This window comes from Neophocaena asiaeorientalis, unplaced genomic scaffold (assembly GCF_003031525.2).
Source record: "Neophocaena asiaeorientalis asiaeorientalis breed wild unplaced genomic scaffold, Neophocaena_asiaeorientalis_V1.1 scaffold198, whole genome shotgun sequence".
Lineage (NCBI taxonomy): Eukaryota > Metazoa > Chordata > Mammalia > Artiodactyla > Phocoenidae > Neophocaena > Neophocaena asiaeorientalis.
The window spans coordinates 2616434-2642687 of record NW_020175221.1 but is presented as its reverse complement, the minus strand read 5'-3'; the positions used below and the strand labels follow the sequence as shown (position 1 = coordinate 2642687).

The window sequence follows — 26254 nt, the reverse complement described above, 5'->3', positions numbered from 1 at the left end:
CTAAAATATTTTTTTTTTTTTTTTTTTTTTTTGCTGTACGCGGACCTCTCTCTGTTGCGGCCTCTCCCGTTGCGGAGCACAGGCTCCGGACGCGCAGGCTCAGCGGCCATGGCTCACAGGCCCAGCTGCTCAGTGGCATGTGGGATCTTCCCGGACCGGGGCACGAGCCCGCGTCCCCTGCATCGGCAGGCGGACTCTCAACCACTGCGCCACCAGGGAAGACCTGATCCAGACTTCTAGCTGACCTTCAGGCGTAAGAAGATCTTCTATATTCAAGTGTTTATAATTTAATTGAAATAGAGGTAGAGAGTGGGAGGAAAAGATCTACAAGAGCCAAGGAGAAGTTGCCTAGTTTATCTGGACTGACGACAAAAACAGCCAGAAAAAGAAGTCTTTTGAAAAAGAAGCCCAATGAGGGAAAACTAGCTCTATCATGTATTAAAAGATATTCTAAATATTCAGTAATTAAAACAGTGTGACACTAGCACATGAAGAGGCAAACCAATGGAATAGAACAGAACATCCAGAAACACACCAAAAACTTTGGGGATTTTAGTACCATTTTTCATAAATTCTAAGATGTACACTTCCCCAATTTTAACATCTCTGAAAACAGCACACACCTTACAAAGGAATGGTGCATCATAAAATGAATAGTAGGTTTGATTTCAAGTCATATGGTGGGAAGATGAAAAGTTCTAGAGATAGCTGGTGGTGACGGTTGCACAAAAATGCAAATATACTTAATGCCATTGAACTTTACACTTAAAAATGGTTAAAATGTTAAATTTTACATTATGTATATTTTACCACAATAAAAAATAAACCCTCTAGGTCTGCAACAGAAAAATTCAGACTTTATTCTAGCATTCTAAGATAAAGACATTTTAGAATATACATATATAAAGTATATATGTATTTTTTAAAGACATATTATATATGATAAAGGTGACAATTCAAACCAGTAGGCACTGAATTACCAGCAGAGTAAATGGTATGGTACAACTAGATAGTCAACTGCAAAAAACAAGTTGGATCCAAAAATTATACTAAAAACCAAGATAAACTCCAATATATCAAAGATTTAAGTAAAAAATTCAAAGAACCATGAAAGTACTAGATGACAACAGGGAGAACACTTTTATAACCTTGGAGTAGAAAAACTCTTTTTTAACTTTGACTTAAAATGCATAAGACATAAGAGAAGACTAACAAATTTAACCAGATGAAAATCAAGAAGAAGAAAGGAAAAAAACCAAATGGCAAACAGAAAAAAAAATATATGTTCAATTTAAAATACAGACAAGTGCTACTCTCCCCCATATATTAAGAGTTCCTAGAAACTGATGAGAAAAAGACCTTATAAGCCAAGAAAAAAATGGGCACATTTCACAGAAAAGGAAATACAAACGGCTATTAAACATACGAAAAGTTGCTTAACTTTAACCATAGTAAGAAATATACGGGGCTTCCCTGGTGGCGCAGTGGTTGAGAATCCACCTGCCAATGCAGGGGACACGGGTTCGAGCCCTGGGCCCGTGCGCCACAACTACTGAGCCTGCGCTCTACAGCCCGTGAGCCACAACTACTGAGCCTGCGTGCTGCAACTACTGAAGCCTATGTGCCTAGAGGCCATGCTCTGCAACAGGAGAAGCCACCGCAATGAGAAGCCCGGGCACCACAACAAAGAGTAGCCCCCGCTCGCCACAACTAGAGAAAACCCGCGTGCAGCAAGACTCAACGCAGCCAAAATTACAATTAATTAATTTTTTAAAAAGTTTAAAAAAAAGAAATCTACAATATTTTATTGCATTGGATGGACTAAAGTCCAAAAATTTTTATCAATCAGATGGGCCAAAATCCAAAAATGTGTTCACTCTGTTGGAAGGACTGTGGGAAACTCATACCTTGTTGGTGGGAGTGCAAATTAGTATAACCCTTGGTGCAATTTGGCATTATCAGTAAAAAAATTATAAACGCATAATTTTAAACCAGCAATCCTATTTCTAGAAACGTCTCCTATAGAGATATATGCACATATGCTCAATGACATATATTCAAGCTTAATCATTGCATCAGTCAGTAAGAGCAAAAGACTGGAAACAAGCCAAATGTCTATTAAAAATGGACTGATTGGTTAATGATGATATGTCTAACACCAGGAAATACCATGCCATTGTAAATAAGAATGAGGAAGCTTTCTGTGTGCTAACATGGAAAAATATCCAAGATAAATGTCTATGTGAAAAAAGCAAAGGAAGGGACAGAATTTTTTTATATATATATAAATTTATTTTATTTATTTATTATTTTTGGCTGTGTTGGGTCTTCGTTGCTGCCCACAGGATTTCTCTATTTGCGGCGAGCGGGGGCTACTCTTCATTGCAGTGCACAGGCTTCTCATTGCAGTGGCTTCTCTTGTTGCGGAGCACGGGCTCTAGGTGCGCAGGCTTCAGTAGTTGTGGCTTGCGGGCTCTAGAGTGCAGGCTCAGTAGTTGTGGCACACAGGCTTAGTTGCTCCGCGGCATGTGGGATCTTCCTGGACCAGGGCTCGAACCTGTGTCCCCTGCATTGGCAGGTGGATTCTTAACCACTGAGCCACCAGGGAAGCCCAGGACAGAATTTTTAAATGACTACCTTTTATACAGAAAAGGTAGAAAGGAAAAAGAATATAAATTTCCATTTATATATATTATCATACAAGGAACTCTGAAAAGATATCCATGGGGAAGGGATCGGGGTACAAACTGGGCCGAAAGGATGGAAGGAAGACCTTATACTGTTTGGGTCTTGACTCATGTGACTATATTACCTATACAAAAATAAAGAGTTAAAGTACTTTAAATAAACAAAAAAGAATGGAATCAGCTGCACTTTTGCTGGGACATCGTTGCTTGAACACCCACACACACTTGCACATAAACACAAAAGAGGGATTTTAATCTTAATGCCTCAAGGATCCGTCTACTCCAGAGGACCTCCCCAAGTCCAGGGTGGTATCTCAGCATGGCCTCTGATCTGATACATCCAGTGTCCTCAAGCTGAGTTCAGACTCAAATTAGCTACGGTGATGCCAGGAACTTGCCAGAGTCAGCCTGGACTCTGGTTTTCCTGTGGATGATTTCTGTAGTGAAGGTGTGATACGGGGGTAGGAGCAGAAGCTCTGGGATTGCAAAGACCTTGGTTTGAATCCCACCACTGACTAGCTGTGTGACCCTGGGCAAAATTAAAGTTCAATTTCCTTATCTGTAAAATGGCAATTCTACAACCTACCAAGATAAAATAAACTCACAGAGTTGTTTGGAAGACTCTATGAGATAACATATATGTATAAAGTTTAGAGCACAGAATCTGATAAAGAATGAATATTCAATCAGAGTCAGACATTATCGTTTGTAGAAATAGTTGTACCAATTTAAATGGAAAACATCCAGCCAAACTCAGTTAAATGGCAGTATATGGCACAAATCTAGAGAAAAGTCTACTACTTTCATTATAAGAGCTGGTATGTCACAAATTATAAATGATTCTTCCCTTTATGTTTTCCAGTGGTTTTGGTAGGAGTGCTTTAGACCACGATAAAAGCTACTTTCCAGCTCACCTTAACTACTGATGTAACAGACCTCGAGCCATTATTCTCATAATTAAACTGCCAAAATAATGCTGTTTAAATTATTCAGAATCAGAGTGAAAGATTCTACTTTATAGGGCATATGGTGGGCTTACATTTCAAAGTATTAAACTGTTTTCTGTGCAAGCCCTGCCTCCTCTTTTCCCTCCACTCATTCCACATAGGCCATTTTCCTCTCGCCAGCCCTCACTAAAGCACGAAGCCTCAAAGAAACCACAGTCTAATGCAGTTCAGTAATATTCACAGGCAGCAAAGAGAGCTGGCTTTTCTAATCCAAAAGACTATACAAGACTGAGATGGAGGAAGAGGGAGAAGGTCGTCAGAGGAGTAACTCACATGGGGGTGGGGGAGAGAGGGGAGGGAGAGACAGAAGTAGATGCCCTTCAAGCAGGTGAAAGGGCAGACTGGAGAGGCAGGAAAGGGATCTGTTGTCTCAAGCTTACTGGAGTGGAACTCTCTCACGGATCCTTTCCTCGTAAATAACCTGCCACCCAACAGTCCTTAACCCTTGTGGGCCCACCAGAAGAGAAGGAACCTGCATAATTGTGTAGGGATGGGGCATGGAAAGAAACCTGATCCATTTAGCTTGTTGGAACTAAATTGCTGAGAATTTCCTTATAAGCTGGGACAGTGATGGACTGGACGCCAATATTACATTATAGGGACTAGACTAGAAAACTGCTGATAAATAAATTGGGGGCAACCTGAGTTGTCCTATAAATACAGTGCTACCCCCGGGCTAGAGCCAGGCGTATCTCTCCCGTCCCAACCCAGACCTCCCCCCTTAAAAGGGACCCTTGATTGCTAGGCAATGGTACATAGATATGGGGAGAAACTTATTCTATGTGGTGAAGGTACAGAGATCTCTTCTAGCTGACAGCAGAACTAGGACCTTAATAACTGATTTTAAATACTCAATGGCATAAAATTTCAGATCTGGAGATGCCAAAAGAGTCAGGGCTCCATGAATGTGAAGCAGAGACTTAAAACTCAAAAACAGTAGACAAATGACCAAACCTTCACTATGGGTGGAAGAGACAGGCAGGTGCTACAGGGGAAGAGAAAAAGGCTCCCTGCCAGAGCTCAGCCCATTTCCAAAGGCGTCAAATGCATGTGGCAGGATTAGAGTAAACAGGAGCTCACTGACAGGGAACTGGTGCTGCTATTTCATTGACCAGCACCTGCAACTAACCCATGAATTCCACTCCTTGTTTTGGACAGTATCACATGGCAACTGGACCACTTGGTAAAGAAGGGACTTAGGGACTTCCCTGGTGGTGCAGTGGTTAAGAATCCGCCTGCCAATGCAGGAGAAACGGGTTCGAGCCCTGGTCCTGGAAGATCCCACATGCTGTGGAGCAACTAAGCCCGTGTGCCACAACTACTGAACCTGTGCTCTAGAGCCCGCGAGCCACAACTACTGAAGCTCACGCACCTAGAGCCTGTGCTCCGCAACAAGAGAAGCCGCCACAATGAGAAGCCCACTCACCGCAACGAAGAGTAGCTCCGGCTTGCCACAACTGGAGAAAGCCCACGTGCAGCAACTGAAGACCCAACGCAGCCAAAAATAAATAAACTAATTAACTTTTTTTAAAAAAGGGACTTAATCTGCCCAGACTAGCTTCTTTAGACCTATATTAAAGATGTCAAGTTGAGAAATGTGCCTGACACCTACAGCTTACCTGGAAACTCTTCAAAGCCACATAGATGCTAACACCAGGACACAGAGTGAGCTTGAGGAATCTGATCACTTTGAGATCTATCTCAACAGGACTTACAAGGCAGCACTTAGCTGGGAGGACTTCTTGCTGGAATTTACTCAGATGGGGACATGACCTTAGGGTTGCCTGTGGTGGGAAGGACCTGGCAGGAGTCCAGAAATCAAAAACCATGGCCAACCATTTACAGGTGAACCCACATGTAAAAAGATTTGTCCAAACCCTGCAAACTACGCTGGGACATTCTCCCTGAGGGAAAGGAGGATAGAGGCAGCGTATGGCTTTCCTAGGGCATGCCTATCACCCCAGAGCAGGGCCCTATGATTTTCCCTTTCTCTTTTGATGTTTGGGAGGTTCTGGGCTCCCCATTGATCTCTGCTTTTTAAATCAGACATCAGGGACAAAGCTGCAAGAACACTTCTGGCTGGCCCCAGATGCTGCTCAGGGACACATAAACTGAAATGAGCTAAGGCAGGTACCAGCAGAGGGATGGAGGTCTGTAATGGAAATAGGGCAGCAGGGTACGAACAAAACAGCTGACCTGCCTAAGTCTGGGGGAAGGGGATCAGAAACTTTTAAATGTATTAAAATGTGAGCAATGACTATAAAGTGATCATTTGTTGGTTTAAACCAGGGTTTTTCAACCTCATCTTTCTCCACATTTTGGCCAAACAATGCTTAGTTGTGGGGAGCTGCCCTGAGCAGTGCAGGACTCTTAGCATCAACCCTGGCCTCCACCCACCAGACACCAGGAACACCCCTTCCCCAGCTGAGACAACCAAAAAGGTGTCCAGAAATTGGTGAATGTCCCCTGGGGGGCAAAGTCATCCCTAGTTGAGAAGCACTGGTTTGAAGTAAACTACCGACATTTTTTCATCTAAATAAAAGTAGTTTGCTTCAGGGTAATCACTTTGGCAATTATATATTTATTTCAGTGATACTGTTGTTCAAAGCAGTTTTCGAGCTTTTCTTTACAAATCAACATCAGAGTTTTTCAGAATTTCATTTAACAGGCTTTAAGGAAGAAAAATCTTTGTCTACTGCTTCTAAAAATCAAGCTCATAACTAATCATAAGAATGGTTTTGAAGGTAAACGGATCAAGCTGAGCTACATATTGATAAGTGGGGGTGGGAATAGGGGAAGTGGAGGTGGGATTATCATAATTTACTAAGATTTTCAACTTACGGTTTGTAAATTGCAAAGGAACAAATCCAGAAATGTTTAGGGCTATGGCAATATTACTGGAATAAACGTAGAGTAGCCTGAGGTAACTATGTGGGAAGTGTACTTTCCAGCATATTATCCTAAATCCTTTTTCCCCTTTTCATTTATTATGAACGCAAATTAAAGAAAGTAAATCTAGAACATGAACAGACTCGGTGAAAAATTATTCCGTACAGATTTTCAATTTTATTAATTACTATATACATGTGTGTACTGCAATTACATGTACACACACACACACACACACACACAGCAGAAACAAAAAACATGTCATGTTCCTTACACTTACCATACAGGATTTTGTGTTTTATTTTAATGCTTCACATACATATATGAACTTGTGTTTCTCTTTGGTATTTCCTTTATCAGCTAGGTTAATGCAAATCGCCTTGGGAATGAAACACAACATAGAAGGCAAAAACCCAGAAAGTTTAATCCTAGATTCTGAGTTATAAAAGCTTAGGTACTTAGCCATACAGAAGAACTCAAGGGCATAGACAAGAGATCTAGGAGGAAACCTCTGAGGTTTCCATGCCTCCTAGCACAGAAGAGCATGCTTCAGGCTTGGGAAGGGAGAAAGTCAGAGGGAAAGCAATTAGTGCAGATTCAGAGAAAAGGGCAATAAGCCCTGGTGAGGTGCCAAGTAGTATTATGGAAACAGAGGAGAAGGGGTCAGGCTCTGCTGCATGGGTAGAGCGGGAACAGGTGGCTGATGGGGCCTTAGGCATCCATAGAGAGTTACTCTTGCTCCAGTGTGGTGCAAGGGCAGCAGAAAGTCTTCTGAGTACACTCAATAGATGTGGAAGTATTGCAGAAGAGCTGTAAAAAATGAAGGAATCATGTAGCTTAGCAACAACACAGACCTGTATGGACTAGTGGTCAAAGACCTGATAGGACCCTGGACATCTCAGGGGATGGCAGTGTGGACAGAGGCCATGGAAACTAAAGGACCCCTCCTTCTAACTTATACATAAGCTTTTTCTAACTTGCTGAGAGGTGATGGAGAGAGGGGTGGTCACATTTAGAGTTGACCGAAATAGGTTCCTACCATGCCCAAAGAATAAAGAAAGCTTTATTAAAATTAAAAATTAAGCTATAACAAAATAAAATTTTGTTCTTATAGGCTGACTTTGTCAAGGGAGGTTTGAAACCATTTACTTAGGTATGGGATCAGGTCAGTACAAATTTCCTCTCTTCTATACCCCTAATACAAGTGGCTGTCAGACCTGGTTGATTGTCATAATTACCTAGAGGGAGATTTGGATTCAGTTAGTATGTCTGCGGAGACTCTGATGATGGGCCAGGTTTGGGAACTTCTTAATACTGCATAAACCATTCTCTGACATGACAATACCCACAATATGAGGAATAGGCATGATTCATGACAAGGGGTTCAAAATGAATGTCACTAGGATATGATAAGGTATCTGGGTCAAGAAGGGCAGGAACAGGAGGTGCAATCAATATTGGAAAAGATTTCTCTGGTGATTCAAAATAATTTCAACAGATGTGAAATCTGGGAGATCTTTGAGTCAGCATACACACCCAGAATGTAGGGAAACTAAACTCCTATTTCAAGGGTGAAATAAGCTTGAAGTTCTCAAGCATTTGTGAAAAGAGGAAATTACTGCTACATCTGAGGTCTTAGGAAGTTACAGAAAATTAGAATATAAGCCTTGTCTTTTAGGCAAACAAAATTGATCAACTCAAACATCAAATAAAGATACTAAACGCCTAACTTTCTGTTTTTCAAATGGGAATGTTATAGTATCAGGGACGATGCTTTCATTTGCAAGTAACAGAACACAACTCAAATGGCTTAAGCAGTAAGAGGACGTGTTATCTCATAGAAAAAGGAGTCCAAAGGTAGGAAAATTTCTTCTGAAATTTCTGTTTTGTCATTTTTGTGGAAAAAGATGGTGACAGTCATTCCAAAATATCACATTCTCATACACCTTCTTCCAGCGTAGTAAAAGGGTCTTTTCTTTGTGTCTCTTTTTAGGAGGTTTAAAACCTTTCCCAATGCTCCCAGAGGCCCCTTAAACACCTCCTCCCAGGATTGTATCAAGTGCCCATATTTTAACCATGCACTGAAAAAGGATTGGGCCTGCAGTGGTTTCTACAGGATAATTGGTATTGCGCCGGCTCCCACCCCGCACGTGTGGGAAAGCACATGGCTTCAGGGAGGAAGCAGGAGCCTGAAAAAGGCAGAAGACTGATTAACCCACGAGGAGGAAAGGGAGGTTAGCTTTGAGAAACAATGTTTGCTTAAATTGTGACTTTAGGTGATTACTCTGGAGTGATAGTTCAGATATGAATGAAGGTCTGACAGGGAACCCATCCACCTAAGTGCTCTCTGCTCACCCTGGTGATGTGTGTTCTGGATAGACTAATCTTGATTGTTTTGTTTGTTTAAACAAAACATGATTAATAAGTTAAGCATGTTTTGCAACACCGTATAAGACTTTCTAGTGACTTTTACATGTCTGCTATTTGGAATTACCTTGTGCCACAGCCTCTTTGATGATACAGATAATACGCTGTAAGTCCATAAACACAGACAGCATAGAGTTGGACTCACACTTGCAATTGCTATTACCACTTCCACAAACTTAATGTTGTTCTCACTGGTATACAGCACGTTTGAGTAAAACGGGTGTTTCCCACTCCCAACAACAATGACACAGGAGTACATATTAACACTCTCTCTGTATGAATAGACTCAGATCTGCCCTTCAATCAGGTTTAAGAGCTCTACTTTCCGTGTCAAGCAGGACCTCAAAACAAATATCCTTACCATCCCCTCCTTTCCTTACAATTCTATTATTTCATCTTGATTTTCACATCTTCACTTTCCCTTGAAAGAGGGACCTATTAAAATTAGATGCCTCCGGGTAACATAACACTATATATGCATGACCCACCAGACTGGTTTACATTATATATATATATATATATATATATATATACATATATATATATATGCACATACACATTATATACATTAGATTACATTCCTGTTTTTGGCTCTGAAACATAATCCTGACTCATGAGTATGTACGAGGCAGACAGACTTTAGTTTAGATATTCATTTAACAACCTCAACATGTTAATATGACAACTTGTTAGAAATGAAAGCATCCTAGAAACCAATGATATTAGCAGAAGGCCCCACTAGGAGATACAATTCATGTAAAACCTTTAGCAAAATGCTAAACACGCTATTTATTGTGCTTACTATTACTCTTATGAAAACAGAGGGCTTCCCAGGCTAAGCAGAGTAATCAGTGTCTTTGCCGCATCTCAGGTCCCGGGACAGCATTCTGTAATTGGAAAGACAAGGCCAACTCAGAGAAGAGTCAGAGAACATTTAGGGTAAATAAAGGACCTGCTCAAATCACCAGCAGCTGTAAACTCAGTGCTAGGCAGTAGGGAATAGGAGGATGAAAATAGGGCCCTGCCCTCAGGCAGCCTCAACATGTGGGAGAATTCTAGAAAATTCGATAAATCTGAGAAGAGAAAAGCATCTGAAAAACTGTACAAATTAGATGCCTCTGGAAACTATAACACTATATATATATGACCCACTAGACTAATAGACTAAAGAGACCACCAGGACCAATAGGACTCATTTTTCTGTTAGAAGAAGTGATAAGTACCTCAAGGGCAGTTTAATTCTTATTTGTAATCTAAGTCCTAGTACAATTCCTTGAGTAAAATGGGTAGGTGCTCAATAAATATCTGCTGAATTAATTTTGAAGTATAAACTCAGAAAAACAAGGCAAGGCAAGGGGGCCAGACCAAATACTCCATCCCTTAGGCCTTCTTCTCTACTTTGTTTCAAATGAATGAGATACCCCTCTCGTTCATTTTCTCTTCAAACAAAAAGTATTTTTTGAGCATCTGTTGTTGTGCAAGGAAGTGCTGAACAGGATACTTTTAAAATACGGTTCCTGAATTCAAACAACCTTCAGTTTGGAAGAAAAAATAAACACCTAAACAGACACCCAAAATGCAAAGCAGAATGCAGGGTCACGTGAACAGTTCACACAGACAACTACAGCCTCTCGGAATGAAGGTTCACATCTGGGACATGTGACCCAGAAGAAATGCATAATGGAGGAGAGCATATGAGCTGAACCTTGAGTATAATATTTCAATAGGCAAAAATGTGTGCACCTGGGACAGAGGAGAGGCGCACATCACAAGCAGAGGGACCTCCAGGGGAAAGTTCTTTCATTTGCTTATTCAACCAATATTCTTAAGTATCTGTTATAGGTCAAGCACTGCTTTAGGTGCCAGTGATATAGTAGGAAACAAAATCAAAACCTTGCCTTCACAAAATTATAGAAAATCTCCAACTGCGCTTCCAGAATGTTTGTTAGTCTGTTTTGATAATGCACAGAGTGAAAGAGGGGAACAATAGAAAGGTCAACACAGGAAAGGTAGATTCCAGGGTTGGTACTTGACTGTGGACGACCCAAAAACCAAGCGAAAGAAGTTTTTAGACTTAACTCTGTTGACAAAGTAAGAGTCATTACAGGTTTCTCAACCGAGAAATATCTTAATCAAAGTGGTGCTTGAAAAGATTATCTGGGTAGCAGAGTCCAGGGCTGGGTGACTGAGGGTGTGGTTTGGAAGCAGGGAGAAAGACAATGCAGCGATTGCATTCTGTTGGGAAGAATCCAGCATAAGCATTGCTTCCTCTGAGATGCCACCCCTGATTCAATCAGTCCGGCTGAGGTGTACCACTAAGGTGTTCTCATAACAATTCATCTCATCTATGATAACACTTACTGCACAGTATTGAAAATGCCTGTTTATTAATTCTTATTTTTTTGCTCATCAAGAGGAAGAGATTAGGCCTAATTATCTTTGTGTTCCCAAGCGCCTAGACCACTGCCTGGCATGTAGCAGAAAATATTTGTGGCATGAAGTGAACAATCAAGTGTTATGGGTTGAACTGTGACCCTGAAAATTCATATGTTGAAATCCTAACCTCCAATACTCAGATGTGACCTTATTTGGAAATAGGGTCTTTGTAGAGGTAATCAAGTTAAAACGATATCATTAGGGTGGGCCCTAACCCAATATGACTGGTGTCCTTATAAAAAGGGGAAATTTGGACATAGACATGCATATAAGAACCTAATATGAACATGAAGATGACCATCTACCAATGAAGGAGAAAGGCCTGGAACAGACCCTTCTGTCACAACCTCAGCAGGGACTAACCCTGCCAACCCATTGCTTTTGAATTTCTAGGCTTCAGAATTGTGTGACAATAAATTTCTGTTATTTAAACCACCCAGTTTGTGGAACTTTGTTACAGCAGCACTAGCAAACTAATACAGTAAGTGAAAATGTTCAGCCAACTTGGAGAATCACCCAGAATCAGAGCTCAAGATTAAGATCATCATTAACTATAAATAAAGAGAGCTGATAACATGGGAGCAGAATACATTTCTGTGATAAATAATGCAGGAGGAAACACGGCAAAGGGCACCTTCTCAGTGAACACCCATGTTTATAAAACAGAAAGAGAAGCCAGGGAAAAACATAAAGAAGCAACAGTCAGAAACCTGCAGAATAAAGTTGCCTGGTAGAACCTCCCTCCAAATAATGAAAAAAAAAGTAATATGAATCGTAAATAAATAAATAGCCACCAAACTTCACAGAAGGAACCAAATAAGGAAGGGACACAGACAAATGTTCTAAATTTCAAAAAATTTGTGGCCCAGGAAAGGCTCTGGAGCAGAGTAGCATCCATAGGACGGCAGAGCTCCTAACCCAACACAGCCTCTTCCCCAGCTGTACTGCTGTTACAAAAGAGTCTGAGAATTTGCACAAGCACCCCCAAGTCTGAAGAGAAGCAAATGGACTAATCCTAATCTTTCCCTTCTCCAGCTCGAGAAGGGAACAATAGAGAGACTCTGATGATGGAGGCCCCACACTCAACTGGTGAGCGGAGAAAGGCGCCTGTCCCTTGGGAATGGCATACACCTTTAAGGTGGAGTGAATCTTGGTATAGATACTTAACAACACTTTAAAAGTGAGAATACAACCTGAGTATATGAGATGTATTTGGGTATACCTTATACCCAGAGATCTCATTCAGCCCTAAATCCCCTATCTACCAACGCCTCAACCCCACCAAAAATGTTCCAAGTACACAACTACCTAGTCCCCCAAACAAACAGACAAAAAGTCAATTCATTAAATTGCAACTCATATTGGCTAGATACAGGAAAGAAAAGAATTTCATCACTATTCAGAACAAGAGCAATTTTTTTTCACACACACACACTGTATTTTATTTTTACAAGAGATAAATCAACTGACACCAAGCATTGTAAATGGATGACCACAACAAAAGCAACAATGATTGCAATTAAAAAATATGGAATGCTTCACAAATTTGCGTGTCATCCTTGCACAGGGGCCATGCTAATCTTCTCTGTATTGTTCCAATTTTTAGTATATGTGCTGCCGAAGCGAGCACAAGAGAGTAATTCTTAAACTCTAATGTGCATTAGACTTTTCCTGAGATACTTGTTGAAAAGGCCTATTTCTAGGGCCTCCCCAGAAGGTGATCATATCATTCCAGGGGTCCTTCAATTACAGGTAGGGAAACACTGCTTGTTAACACAAATGGATTTTTAAGTGAGTGTTTTAGGTACTTAAGAAAATGAAATAAAGCATTTCTTACAGTATGAAGGAAAATGTTTTTGGGCAGAACAACAGAAGCAGGATGGTCCAGTCTGGGGCAGTGCCCCTAGGATTTCCGCTCTGCTATGTATTAATACTTAATACACGCCTTCATTTCACACTCATGGGTGAAGACAGTGACATTAGAACCCCTTCTGAAGGGGAAGAGAGAAGATGAATTCATTCATTCATTCCAGGCTTTTCACACATATGAGTTTTTCTAAGCCTACTTGTTAGCTATTGTCTACTGCGTATCTAAACATCTGCTTAAAGAGATTCTGTAAGGAATTAATGATGTCAGAAATATTGTTCTGTCCAAAACTGACGATAGATTAGCCCATTATCATATACTACTATTCAGCTGAATCAATTATGGAATTATCCAAATTATATGCAATCCTACAGCACAGTATATATAACCAGTACTAGTGTTTCGCTCTTGTGCATTGGGATGTCCAGGTCAGTTTTTCACGGGTGGCATTCTATCTGGTGGGTTGGACATTCACGCCAAACTGGTTGTCAATTATTTTGACACTCTATATTTGGTAGTCATCACACTGCATTTAATTTTATTTGTAGTCACGTTTTTGTTTTGTTTTGTTTTGTTTTTTGCGGTACGCGCGCCTCTCACTGTTGTGGCCTCTCCCGTTGCAGAGGCTCCGGACACGCAGGCTCAGCGGCCAGGGCTCACAGGCCTAGCCGCTCCGCGGCATGTGGGATCTTCCCGGACCGGGGCACGAACCCGTGTCCCCTGCATCGGCAGGCGGGTTCTCAACCACTGCACCACCAGGGAAGCCCTGTAGACATGTTTTGCATCACTTAAAACTCTTGTAAGCTCTTGTGGAGTAGGGTGGGAGGGGTGTCTTATGCAAATTTATATCTCATACAGAACTAAACCAGGGGAGGGGAGGCAAAAAAAAAAAATCCATGGTATTAATCAATCAATCAATCAAGTAAATGATCAGAGCTGATGTTTACATTTTGTTGCACTGGCTAGCAGGAAGATCCAATTTTCTCAGCTTCAAATTAAGTTAAAGCGTAAGGAAATAAGCCATATTTATCTGTAAATATCTCACATGACAAGGTCAACTTCTCAATTACTTACAGTCTAATTGGATTTATTTATGCTTTTTGCCTTTTACTGAGAGGCTGTACTTGATCATCTCAAAAGATTTCCTTTAATGGGATTTGATTCTGAAAAACTTGAGGAATGTGTTTTCATTAAAGGTCAGCTGTACTTTTTTTTTTCTTTTTAACTCTAGAAATAAGATTACTTGCATTTCACTCATTTGAATTGTGACCTTTTAATGAAATCCTCGTGGCTTGAAGGAATTCCCCTGACAAATAAACCACAGCGTGTGCAGCACCATCTTCTAGAACTGCCATATGTCCAGGAATAAGAAAAGATAAGCCTGTTTTTATGAAAGTTAATACAGACGACTGTCAGTTGCCAAATTCTTGATCCTGTGAGACGTGTAGTGTTTGATGAATGTCTGAGTAAAGTGCTGTGTCTGTGGGCGTCGTGGTGTCCACCGCACCCTGTTGCGATGTGAAATTAAACAGAAACCTCAACGTGCCTACTGGTGTCTCAGTGTCACATGGAAGGAGGCCAGGCTCCACCTTTGGGGTACCAGGTGCTACCACCAGTTCTGACAGACTTAAAAACTTGAAATTCACTTCTGAGGGAAGCTACTGAAATGCAGAATTGAGAATTGCTGGTTGGGGAGAAATAGCATTTAAGCTCATAAGTTGTGTTTGGAAATATTATGTATTATATAGTATAGAAGCTAGTATAGTTAAATTAGCTTTAGCTAATTCTGAGCTGTAGAGTCTGTGATCCCTCCAAATAAAATTTAGGAATATAACTTTGACTCATGCTTTTATTAAGTGTGTTGATCTTACACCTCTCAGTCAAACATCATTCACAGAATTCTCGTAATGCTGAGGATAGTAACAATGAAGCCTCTTTTCATTACTCTGTAAAATCCCTTCCCAGCCACAACTGTCAACCTACCCTTCTAATGACCCTAGCTCTTCTTTATTCTCTTCTAAGAATGCTTCTCTATTTATCTAATCTCAATCTTAATCCAAGACAAGTTCTAGGAAAAAAGGAAAAATGAGAAACATAACAAAAACTTAAAAGGAAAGAGCATAAAGTAGCAAAAGGAGCCTTGCCAATATGTTTGACAACAGAGAGCCAAACTTACTGTTTGGTATATATTTAATTTTCATCATAAGACATGTGTTGTGATAGGAGAAAGTTTAACTGTTGTGGCCTGTGTTGGTAAATCAATAACAACAGCGACAAGCCCCTGGCCATGCTGGGACACAATCCAAATGGAAAAAATAAGGGCTAGGCCTATGATAATGAAATAAGAGAGAGGGACTGTTCTTGAGTAGATCTGACATACTGTGATTCATCACGGTGGAGATTCTGGACCCTACTGTCTCTAAAGGGTGCTTGATGGAGGGTGTGACTGTTCTCAAACAACCACCCCTCTTGGTTAAAGGTGTCCTTGCTCACAGGAGCCACACACAAAGGTTAGAGACCCCCCTTTTGCTATACCCAAAGGCTTTTCCTGAGTTCTTATCTATGCTGATTTCCCTGCCATCCCACAATTCTGACTTCTTCCTTCCTTCCTGAAACCCTAACCTCGGCTGTCAGAACATAGCACTTTTCTAACTGGCCTCCTGCCTTTCCATCAGTCAGCTCTTTATCATTTTGTTCTGCTGGTTCCTTTCTTCACGCTCCTGCACTGGGGCTTTCTTTCTCAATCTGCGGGATTTTCCTGTTATCTGCCTGCTCTTACTACTATGGTAATGACTTTCAAATCTACATTCTGAAAAAAAAAAAAAAAAAATCTACACTCTGAGCTAACCTTTCATGTATGCCAGAGGCCGCTATTTGCAACTGCCCATAAACATTATAACTTGGACATACCACTGTCACAGAAAACCTAACTAATCCCCAAAGGAACTCATCTTGCCCAACTTCTACTTTCCACCAGTTGGCTTCTTTATCCAATACCTACACCAATGTTAATGGCTTGACTTTTCTTCCGATATAAAACACCAGACTCATCTTTGACTCTGCTCTTTCATCTCTAACTTGCAAACTGCTACAAATTAATTTGATTTTTTTTTTTTTTAGATGAAACCTTTCTCCACCATTTTCATGCTAACAACCAAAACTCCACTTCACCCTGTATTACTGCACCCAGGCTGGGACAACGCCTGCCTCCATGCTTATTTCCTTTAGATTCATGCTTAGGGTTGATATTATTACCAGAAAAAAAATCAGCCTCAAATACCACTTTTATTATATTTTCTCCCTCCTCAAGAACCTACAGTGACACCCCATTACAAATCACATCAAGTCCCAAGTTCTCAGCTCCGTTATCTGATTCCAGTTTACTTCCCACCACTCCCTACTACTCTAACGTTAAAATCTTTCTCTCCCTCTCTCTCCCTCTCTCCCTCCCTTATTCCTTCTCTCTCTCTCTCTTTCCAGTAAGCTATTTCCCACCTGTCCTCTCCCCTCCCCTCTTAACCTCAAAAGTTATCAGCTGTTTGGTTTTGCTCCTATCACATTTTTTCTACTAACAGAAATGGGAACTTAGAAATTTCAGAGGCTGCTTGTTAAAAAACCATTAGTCTAGTTGTATAGTACACAAGGATTTGTAAAGAGGGGAAGAGGCAGATAAAACCGGACAGTTAGACTGAGGCTGAATAATGACTATCCCTAAGGGCAAGTGTGTCTTATTTATTTATTATAGCTCTCAGGTAAAAACACTGAAACAATTGTGAAATCACCACAAAGCATGAACAAGTAAAACAAAATACCAAGGTCTCCCTTGTGACCACTGTGTATGAGATTTGTAAGGACAAACACTTCCTGCCACGGGAACTCAGCCACTGTGTGTCTCAGATGAAAGCAGTTCCTTTGCTTTCATAAATTAACCAAGAGGTTCAAAAGCAAGATGGCAACAAGTTCTGCTAAGCAACTTCTCTGACAAAGGTCGGAAAGACCTTTCTCAGTTGCCCAAATCAACCCGTGCCAACCTGGAATCCTCATTATCAGGGATTTTTGCAGTTAAAAAGCTGCTTTTATTGAAGTTTTAAACACTGGTACCTCTGAAAGGAATGCCCTTTTAATAATGAGTTATAGAAGCAAGCAAATCTATGAAATGGGTCGGTTAAACCTTAAGCAGAAATTCCCAAGGAAGAAGCAAAACCACAAATGACAGTCAGCTATCTCATTAGACCTCAGTAGTTTTATTCAAAAACTGAAGAGGTATTAACAGATCCTGTGAGGAGATTTGCAGGAAGTTTTCTTGAAGAAAGAAAGGGAGCTGACCCAGCATACCACAGGCAGTGCAACTAGGCACATCTGAAATCAACTGTTGCCTCGTCCTGAGGCAAGGGAGTAGGGCAAGCTGCTACCCAAGTTATCCAAGAGAATAACAACAGAATAACAACAGTGTCCACTTATCAAGGGCTCTGGGTCAGGTCCTGTGCTAGATGTTTCACTCACATTATCTACTTAATCCTCATACCAACCCTAGGCAAAAGGTATCATAATCTTCAGGTCACAGATAAGGAAACTGAAGCTGGAGAGACGTTAAGTAATTTGTTCCTGATCACACAGTTACTATGTTGCAGAGCAGGTATTCAGAGTTCAACAGGACCCTAGTCTATGCTTGTTTACTGCAGCACACAGCTTTCCAATGTGGAGGGTCCTAAGACGAGCAAGATGGCAAAACATACTTAGGGAATCAACCAACATTTATCAACACCATAGCAGGCCCTATGCTGGGATTCTGAAATAGACCAGACAAGCACCCACTAGGATGGCTATCATCAAAAAGACAGACAAGGACTTCCCTGGTGGCGCAGTGGTTGAGAATCCGCCTGCCAATGCAGGGGACACGGGTTTGATCCCTGGTCCGGGAAGACCCCACATGCTGCAGAGCAGCTAAGCCCATGCGTCACAACTACTGAGCCTGAGCTCTGGAGCCCGTGAGCTACAACTACTGAGCCTGTGTGCCACAACTACTGAAGCCTGCGCGCCTAGCGCCCGTGCTCCGCAATAAGAGAAGCCACCACAATAAGAAGCCCACGCACCGCAACGAAGAGTAGCCCCCGCTCACCGCAACTGGAGAAAGCCCACGCGCAGCAACGAGGACCCAACGCAGCCAAAAATGAATAAATAAAATAAATAAATTTATTTTTTAAAAAACAGACAGTAACCAGCGTTGGCAAGGATGTGGAGAATTTGGAACAATCATACGTTGCTGTTGGAACTGTAAAATGGTGCAGCCACTGTAGAAGACAGTTTAGCAGTTCATCAAAATACAGGCATGCCTTGTTTCATCAGTCTATATTCTATTTTTTTCATACATATTGTGCTTTTTACAAAATGAGGTTTTGTGACAACTCTGCATTGAGCAAGTCCTATCAGCGCCACTTTTCCAACAGCACTTGCTCACTTCGTGTCTCTGTGCCACATTTTGGTTAATTCTTGCAATATTTCAAACATTTTCTTTATTACTGTATTTTTTATGGTGATCTGTGATCAGTGATCTTTGATGTTACTATGTAATCATTTGGGGGTGCCATGAACCCCACCAAGATGGCAAACTTAATCAATAAATGTTGTGTGTGTTTTGACTACTTCACCAACCAGCCATTCCCCCATCTCTCTCCCTCTCCTCAGGCCTCCCTATTCCCTGAGACACAACAATATTGAAATTATGCCCATTTATAACCCTGCAATATTGTGAACCTATCAATACAATGACCCTACAATGGCCACTAAGTGTTCAAGTGAAAGGAAGAATTGCACATCTCTCACTTTAAAGCTAGAAGTGATTAAGCTCAGTGAGGAAGACATGTTGAAAGCCAAGACAGGCTGAAAGCTGGGCCTCTTGGGCCAGTTGGCCAAAAGTTGTGAATGCAAAGGAAAGTTCCTGAAAAAAATTAAAAGTGCTACTCCAGTGAACACATAAATGATATGAAAGCCAAACAGCCTTATTGTATATATGTAGAAAGTTTTAGTCGTCTGGATAGAACATCAAACCATCACAACATTCCTTTAAACCAAAGCCTAATCCAAAGTAAGTCTCTAACTCTTTTTAATTCTGTGAAGGCTGAGAGAGGTGAGAAAGCTGCAGAAGAAAAGTCTGAAGCTAGCAGAGTCTGGTTCATGAGGTTTAAGGAAAGAAGCCACATCCGTAACACATTGTAAGAGCACCAGGTGAAGCAGCAAGTGCTCATACAGAAGCTGCAGCAAGTTCTCAAGATCTAGCTAAGATCATTAACGAAGGTGGCTACACTAAACAGGTTTTCAATGGAGACAAAATAGCCTTATATAAGAAGATGATGCCATCTAGGACTTTCACAGCTACAGAGGAGAAGTCAATACCTGGCTTCAAAGCTACAAAGAACAGGGTGACTCTCCTGTTAGGGCTTAATGCATCTGGGGATTTTAAATTCAACCCACGGTTCATTTACCATTCTGAAAACTGTTAAGAATTATGCTAAATCTACTCTTCCTGTGTTCTATAAGTGGAAAAACAAAGCCTGGATGACAGCCCATCTGTTGAAAACAGGATTTACTGAATATTTTAAGCCCACGATTAAGACCTACTGCTCAGAAAAAAAGATTCCTTTCAAAGTATTAATGCTCATTGACAATGCACCTGGTCACCCAAGGGCTCTGATGGAGATGTAAGATGAAATTCATGTTGTTTTCATGCTTCCTAACACAACATCCATTCTGCAGCTCATGGACCAGTGAGTAATTTTGACTTTCAAGTCTTAGTATTTAAGAAATACATGCCATAAGGCTATAACTGTCATAGTGATTCCTCTAATGGATCTGGGTAAACTAAGTAGAAAACCTTCTGAAAAGGATTCACCATTCTATATGCCATTAAGAGCATTTGTGATTCATGGGAAGAGGTCAAAATATCAACATTAACAGGAGCTTGAAAGAAGTTGATTCCAGTTCTCACAGATGACAAGAAAGCGTTCAAGACTTGAGCAGAGAAGTCCCTGCAGATGTGGTAGAAGAAGCAAGAGAACTAGAATTAAAAGTGGGCCCTGAAGATCTGACTGAATTGCTGCAATCTCATGATAAAACTTTCATGGTTGAAGAGTCGCTTCTTATAGATGAGCAAAGAAAGTGGTTTGTTGAGATGGCATCTACGCCTGGTGATGATGCTGTGAAGATTGCTGAAATGACAACAAAGGATTTAGAATTACATAAACTTAGTTGATAAAGCAGCAGGGTTTGAGAGAATTGACTCCAATTTTGAAAGAAGTTCTACTGCGGATAAAGTGCAATCAACCAGAATTGTGTTACAGAGAAATCGTTCGTGAAAGAATCAATTGATGGGGCAAACTTTATCGTTGTCTTATTTCAAGGAAATGTCACTGCCACCCAACCTTCAGCAACCACCACCCTGACCAGTCAGCAGCCATCAACAATGAGGCAAGACCCTCCACCAGCAAAAAGACTATGACTCACAGAAGGCTCAGATGATGGTTAGCATTTTTAGCCATGAAGTATTTGATAATTAAGATACGTCCATTTTTTAGACATAATGCTGTTACACACTTAACAGACTACAGTATAGTGTAAACATAATTTCGATATGCACTGGGAAATGAAAATATGACTCCCTTTACTTCCATATTCGCTTTATTGTGGTGGTCTGGATCTGAACCTGTGATATCTCTGAGGTATGTACGCCTGTAGGTTGTGACAATTCTGTTTAAATTAGTGAAGGTAATGTAAAACTGAATGCAAACTGAACAACAGAGGTCCCCTCAAAATCTCAAAAACACAGTTGGCAAAGCACTTACTAGGTTTTCCAGCCCTGCATAGAAGGGTGTTGTGAATGAAGGTTTTAAAAGAAAGAATCATCTCTAGAGAGGAGAACAGAATTAGACATTTTTGCTTTAATTTTACCAGTCTTCTCACCTAGAGAATCCACTTGCACATTTACTCCATCTTGGCTTTGTCTACATATATGATCAATTTTAAATGAATGACTTGGGATTCTAGTTTATGAGCCAGTTTCTTGGGTGTGGCTGGCCTTGTATTAGCTCACTAGACCCTAAGAATATACTCCTCCCCACCAAACACATGAAATGATTTATGTATCTAGATATCCAAATTGGCCAGTGTGAGGACTGTCCATAGCAACCACATACAGACACGGCTTCCAAGAGAAGTGGGCAAAATCATCTGGAAGACCTTACTTTGCTACAGTGATCATAATTTTTATTTTTTTTGCAGTATGTGGGCCTCTCACTGTTGTGGCCTCTCCCATTGCGGAGCACAGGCTCCAGACGCGCAGGCTCAGCGGCCATGGCTCACGGGCCCAGCTGCTCCGCAGCATGTGGGATCTTCCCGGATTGGGGCACGAACCCACGTCCCCTGCATTGGCAGGCAGACTCTCAACCACTGCGCCACCAGGGAAGCCTTACAGTGATCATTCTTAACATTAAGTGGAAAATTCAGCGCTGGAGACTCACCTGCTTTACTTCTCCTAAAATCCCTATCCCACGAAAAGCATCACATGGACACACTGCAGCTAACAGAAATTGTAAGTGGACCGTACAGGGTGTGTGAATTGATAACCTTAAACTCAAAGCACACAGACAGTTTTAAAGGGTGGCCTTTAAATATATGCTAGCAAGCTACTGTAATGAACTGAAATCAAGACTCCTATTATATTATACAATAACCAGCCTACAGGACTTCCCCTAACAGTTGTGATTTTAATTGGATTAAAGAATTTCTAGCATGTTTTCCCTCTAAACAACCCACATGAAAATACTTGTCATTCTTTAAATGCTTTTGTTCACTCCCTCCTATATAGGCACATAAAACTATGGAAAATACTAGCCAGATAAAAAACATATATCTAGAATCACAGAGCTGAGAAAGAATTTAAGAATTATCTAAACCTACTCCTTAAATTCAGATAACTAAATAAGCAGATGAGTATTTTATTTTTCCTTTAGCATCGCTCAGAGTGAAATCAGAAAAACCCTGGAAAAGTTATCTGTCTTTGCTTAGTCTTTTCATTGGAAAGCAAGAACTAAAAACGGTGATTTAGGTTTGCTAAGGCAGAGATGGAAAAATGGAGTTATGTTGCAGCCTAGAAGTTATGTCGGTTTTTATCTCAGATCCATGGAGTAAAGAGACACCTCGGGCAGGTCTGAGGCATGTCCTGGAACAGTGTGGGATAATACTAATCATAAGGCCAGAAGCTGTCTGAGCTCTGACAACTTGCTCTAGACCTGAGGTCTGGGCAATTTTAATCTGAGTCGCTATTTCCTAGCTACAAAATGGAGGTAATATACACCCCTCAGGAAGGTTTTGTGAAGTTAACTGCATGATTAACCTTAAGCACTACACAGTCTAAAGGCCTTACTTCAACAGATTGGGATCAATAAGCTAAGATGAATTCCTGGAGGCCATGGAGTGAATGTTATTCACGTGAATCCCAGCACAACCCACAGCACTACAAAGTTAATTCTAGACAAACAGGCCAAATCATACCATAACAGGATTCTGAAACAAGGTCAGCTCTGGTCATCTCAACATGTAGCTCTTGGAAAAATATACAGTGACAGTTCAGCTTCTCTTCAAGTTGTGATACTTTAAAAATTTGAAAGATTAACCAGTATATGCAGGAACTTATTAGCACATGATTGATAGGTATGCATTTTCAATTACTGGAGAAAATATAGATGATTCAGTAAATGAAGCTAGACAAATGGGTAACCAATTGGAAACAAATAAATTGGAATCTACAGCTCATACCAAAATAAATCTCAGATGCATCAAAAACTGAAACATAAAAAAATGAAACTATAAAAATACCTGGTGACTGAGGGAAAACTCAGTAAAGGGTACACAAGATCTCTGCACTAATTCTGTGAATCTACAGTTATTTCAAAATAAAAAGTTAAAAAAATACTTGGTGAACCTGAGATAATTATTTTATAATACTGAAATGAGGAAGACCTTTCCAACCGTGACAGTTGGAAGTTTGTAAAGATGTAAAACCCACCTAAAATTAAGTATTTGTGCATGTCAAAAGCCTAATTATATACAAAATCAAAAAACAAGTCAAGGGTTTCCCTGGTGGCGCAGTGGTTGAGAGTCCACCTGCCGATGCAGGGGACACGGGCTCGTGCCCCGGTCCGGGAAGATCCCACATGCCGCGGAGCGGCTGGGACCGTGAGCCATGGCCGCTGAGCCTGCGCGTCCAGAGCCTGTGCTCCGCAACGGGAGAGGCCACAGCAGTGAGAGGCCCGCGTACCACAAAAACAAAACAAAACAAAACAAAACAAAAAACAAGTCAAACAGAAAGAAAAATAGATGCATCTCATCTCCCAAAGGGCTAATTTCCTCAATATATGAAGACTCCCAGCAATTTTTTTTAACATCTTTATTGGAGTATAATTGCTTTACAATAGTGTGTTAGTTTCTGCTTTATAACAAAATGAATCAGCTATACATATACATATATCCCCACATCTCTTTCCTCTTGCGTCTCTCTTCCTCCCACCCTCCCTATCCCACCCCTCTAGGTGGTCACAAAGCACCGACTTGATTTCCCTGTGCTATGTGGCTGCTTCCCACTAGCTATCAATTTTACATTTGGTAGTGTATATATGTCCATGCCAGTCTCTCACTTTGTCTCAGCTTATGCCAGCAAATTAATAAGAAAAAAGCCAACAACTTGACAGAGAAGTGGATAAAATATATGAATAGTTTATAGAAAAGGAAATAGAAATAACTCTAAAAAAGATATCCAACCTCACTCAGCAATGTAACAAGTTCAAAGTTAGAGTGAAATACCATTTTTACTTTATTACATAAAGTCTGATAACATACTTTGCTGGCCAAGGTACAGCAAAACAGGCACCCTTGTACATTGCCGGTGGGAATTTAGACTGGTACAACCTCTGTCGGAGTGATTTGGCAATATCTGTTGCTATGCAAATATTCTAGGTATATACTGAACACTTGTGTGAAAGGTACACATAGAACAGTTTTTACAATTTTTAATAGCAAAAGAAGTGGAAACTAACCAATGTCCACCAATGTGAGACCTGTTAAAAAACTGCCATATTCATACCAGGAAACACTATGTAGATATAAAAAGGAATGAAGTAGCTTTTTCAAAGCTGCTATGGAATAATCACTAAAAACCATAATTAATGCCAGGTACAAGATAAATACTTCCTTATCTCTGGAAAGGTTGGTAAGATATTGGTAACAATGGTTACTTATCTTAATAAAGTTAAAAATTAACACATCATCTATATTTATTAATGTTTCCCAAACTTTATGGCCACACATAAAAGGGAGTGAGCCAAGCAGTAATGACCATAATCACGTACTGAGCCCTTGGTATAGGGTTTGAAGCTAAAGCATGCTAAAAAAAGATTCACTAAGCAGGGAAGAGCACATTATCAAAACAAGTCAAACTCACCAGTAGATGGTATCGATTTATAAAAATTTGATGTAGACATCAATATACTGAAAACCAGCTGACAGAAATCAGGTGTCATTTATCTTTGTAGCTCACTCACTTCCTCATTTCCCAACCTAGCATACACTCTTAAAACAAAGCAGGTATTCAAATGTTCATTAATAACTAACAGATTGAAAGGATGACTGGATGGGATAGATGGATAGATGGATGGGTGGGATAGATAAAAAGATGGATGATTGGAAGAAAGAGTAGATATTGAAGGACTGTGATCTCTCTCTGCTCCCGTTTCCTTCTGACACTGGGCCAGCCTTAGTCTCCTTATGCTCCCCTATATAAATGGGAGGTGCTGGAATTTACAAATAATTAAGAAACATGATGGTAACCTCCACACAACTCGGTGGATAATTACTAATAGAGTTGGCAAAACAATGCTCCCACCTTTCCCCACCCCTCCGAAATGTCCATGCCTTAATCCTTGGAATCTCTAAGGGACTCTACAGATCTAATTAAGGTTACAGACCTTAAAGTAGGGAGATTATCGTGGATTATCCAGGTGGGCACAATATAATCACACGAGCCGTTTCAAGCAGACAGCTGTCTCTGGTTGGAAGAAGAGAGGAAGACAGAGAGATTGGACGCAGAAGGATTCAGTGCACTGTTGGTGGCTCTCAGATGTAGCAGCCCACATTCAAGGACTGGAAAGAACTCCCCTAAGATCTTAGGCAGCTCTTGCTGATAGCCAGCAAGGACACACGGACCTCAGTCCTGAAACCACAAGGAACTGAATTCTGCCAGCAGCCTGAATGAGCTTGGAAATGGATTCTTTCTAGAGGCCTCTGATAAGAGCCAAGATAGCCAGCACCTTTGAAACACAGAGCAGAGTGATCACCCTTGCCAACCTGGACTTCTGACCTACAGAACTATGAGATAATAAATTTGTGCTGTTTTAATCCACCAAGCGTGTGATAATTTGTTATGTTAGTAATAAAAAATGAAGACTTCCTGTTTAGCTTAAGAATAACTTGTGGAGCCTGTTCCATGTGAGGCCCTGGGCCAAGTGTTTAGGGTAGAAAAGTGGGCCACGCTCTCAAGGAGCTCGCAAGCTCAGAAACCATTAAACAATGCTATGATACAGTTTAGCACAGCGCACTGCAGGAGTACAGAGAAGGGTACCTAACTGTGTGACGTCCTCAGATGCTTTACTTACTACTCCTCCAATCTCTCCCTCCTCCAATGAATTGGACCACCAACCTTCTTACAAGTCAGAAACGGAAAGCCATCCTAAACTCCACTGACCCCTCCAGACCTGTGATTTATATCATCCTAATAATACTTCTCCTAAAAGTCCCTTCTCTTTCCCTCACCCCCATTTCTTCCCCCAACCTCTGACTGCTACTTTCTGACCTTTATCATCTCTTACCTAGATTACTATAATGACCTCTCGATT

The 26254-nt window shown here is 40.8% G+C and overlaps 1 protein-coding gene and 1 non-coding gene across 5 annotated transcripts in view; both read right to left on the bottom strand.

Moving 5' to 3' along the window:
- Nucleotides 1-26254, bottom strand: part of ELOVL7 (ELOVL fatty acid elongase 7) — a 71553-nt gene that overhangs the window by 24561 nt on the left and 20738 nt on the right. Inside the window, exon 2 of one of the 4 annotated variants that reach the window (XM_024765394.1) lies at nt 9813-9897. The exons of the other annotated variants lie outside the window; for them this stretch is intronic. The gene's annotated coding sequence lies outside the window, so the exon portion shown is untranslated. The remainder of the gene's footprint in view (nt 1-9812; nt 9898-26254) is intronic. 4 annotated transcript variants of the gene reach the window in all.
- Nucleotides 12969-13076, bottom strand: LOC112413453 (U6 spliceosomal RNA). Its single transcript, XR_003005979.1, has one exon. It is a non-coding gene; the product is annotated as a U6 spliceosomal RNA (small nuclear RNA).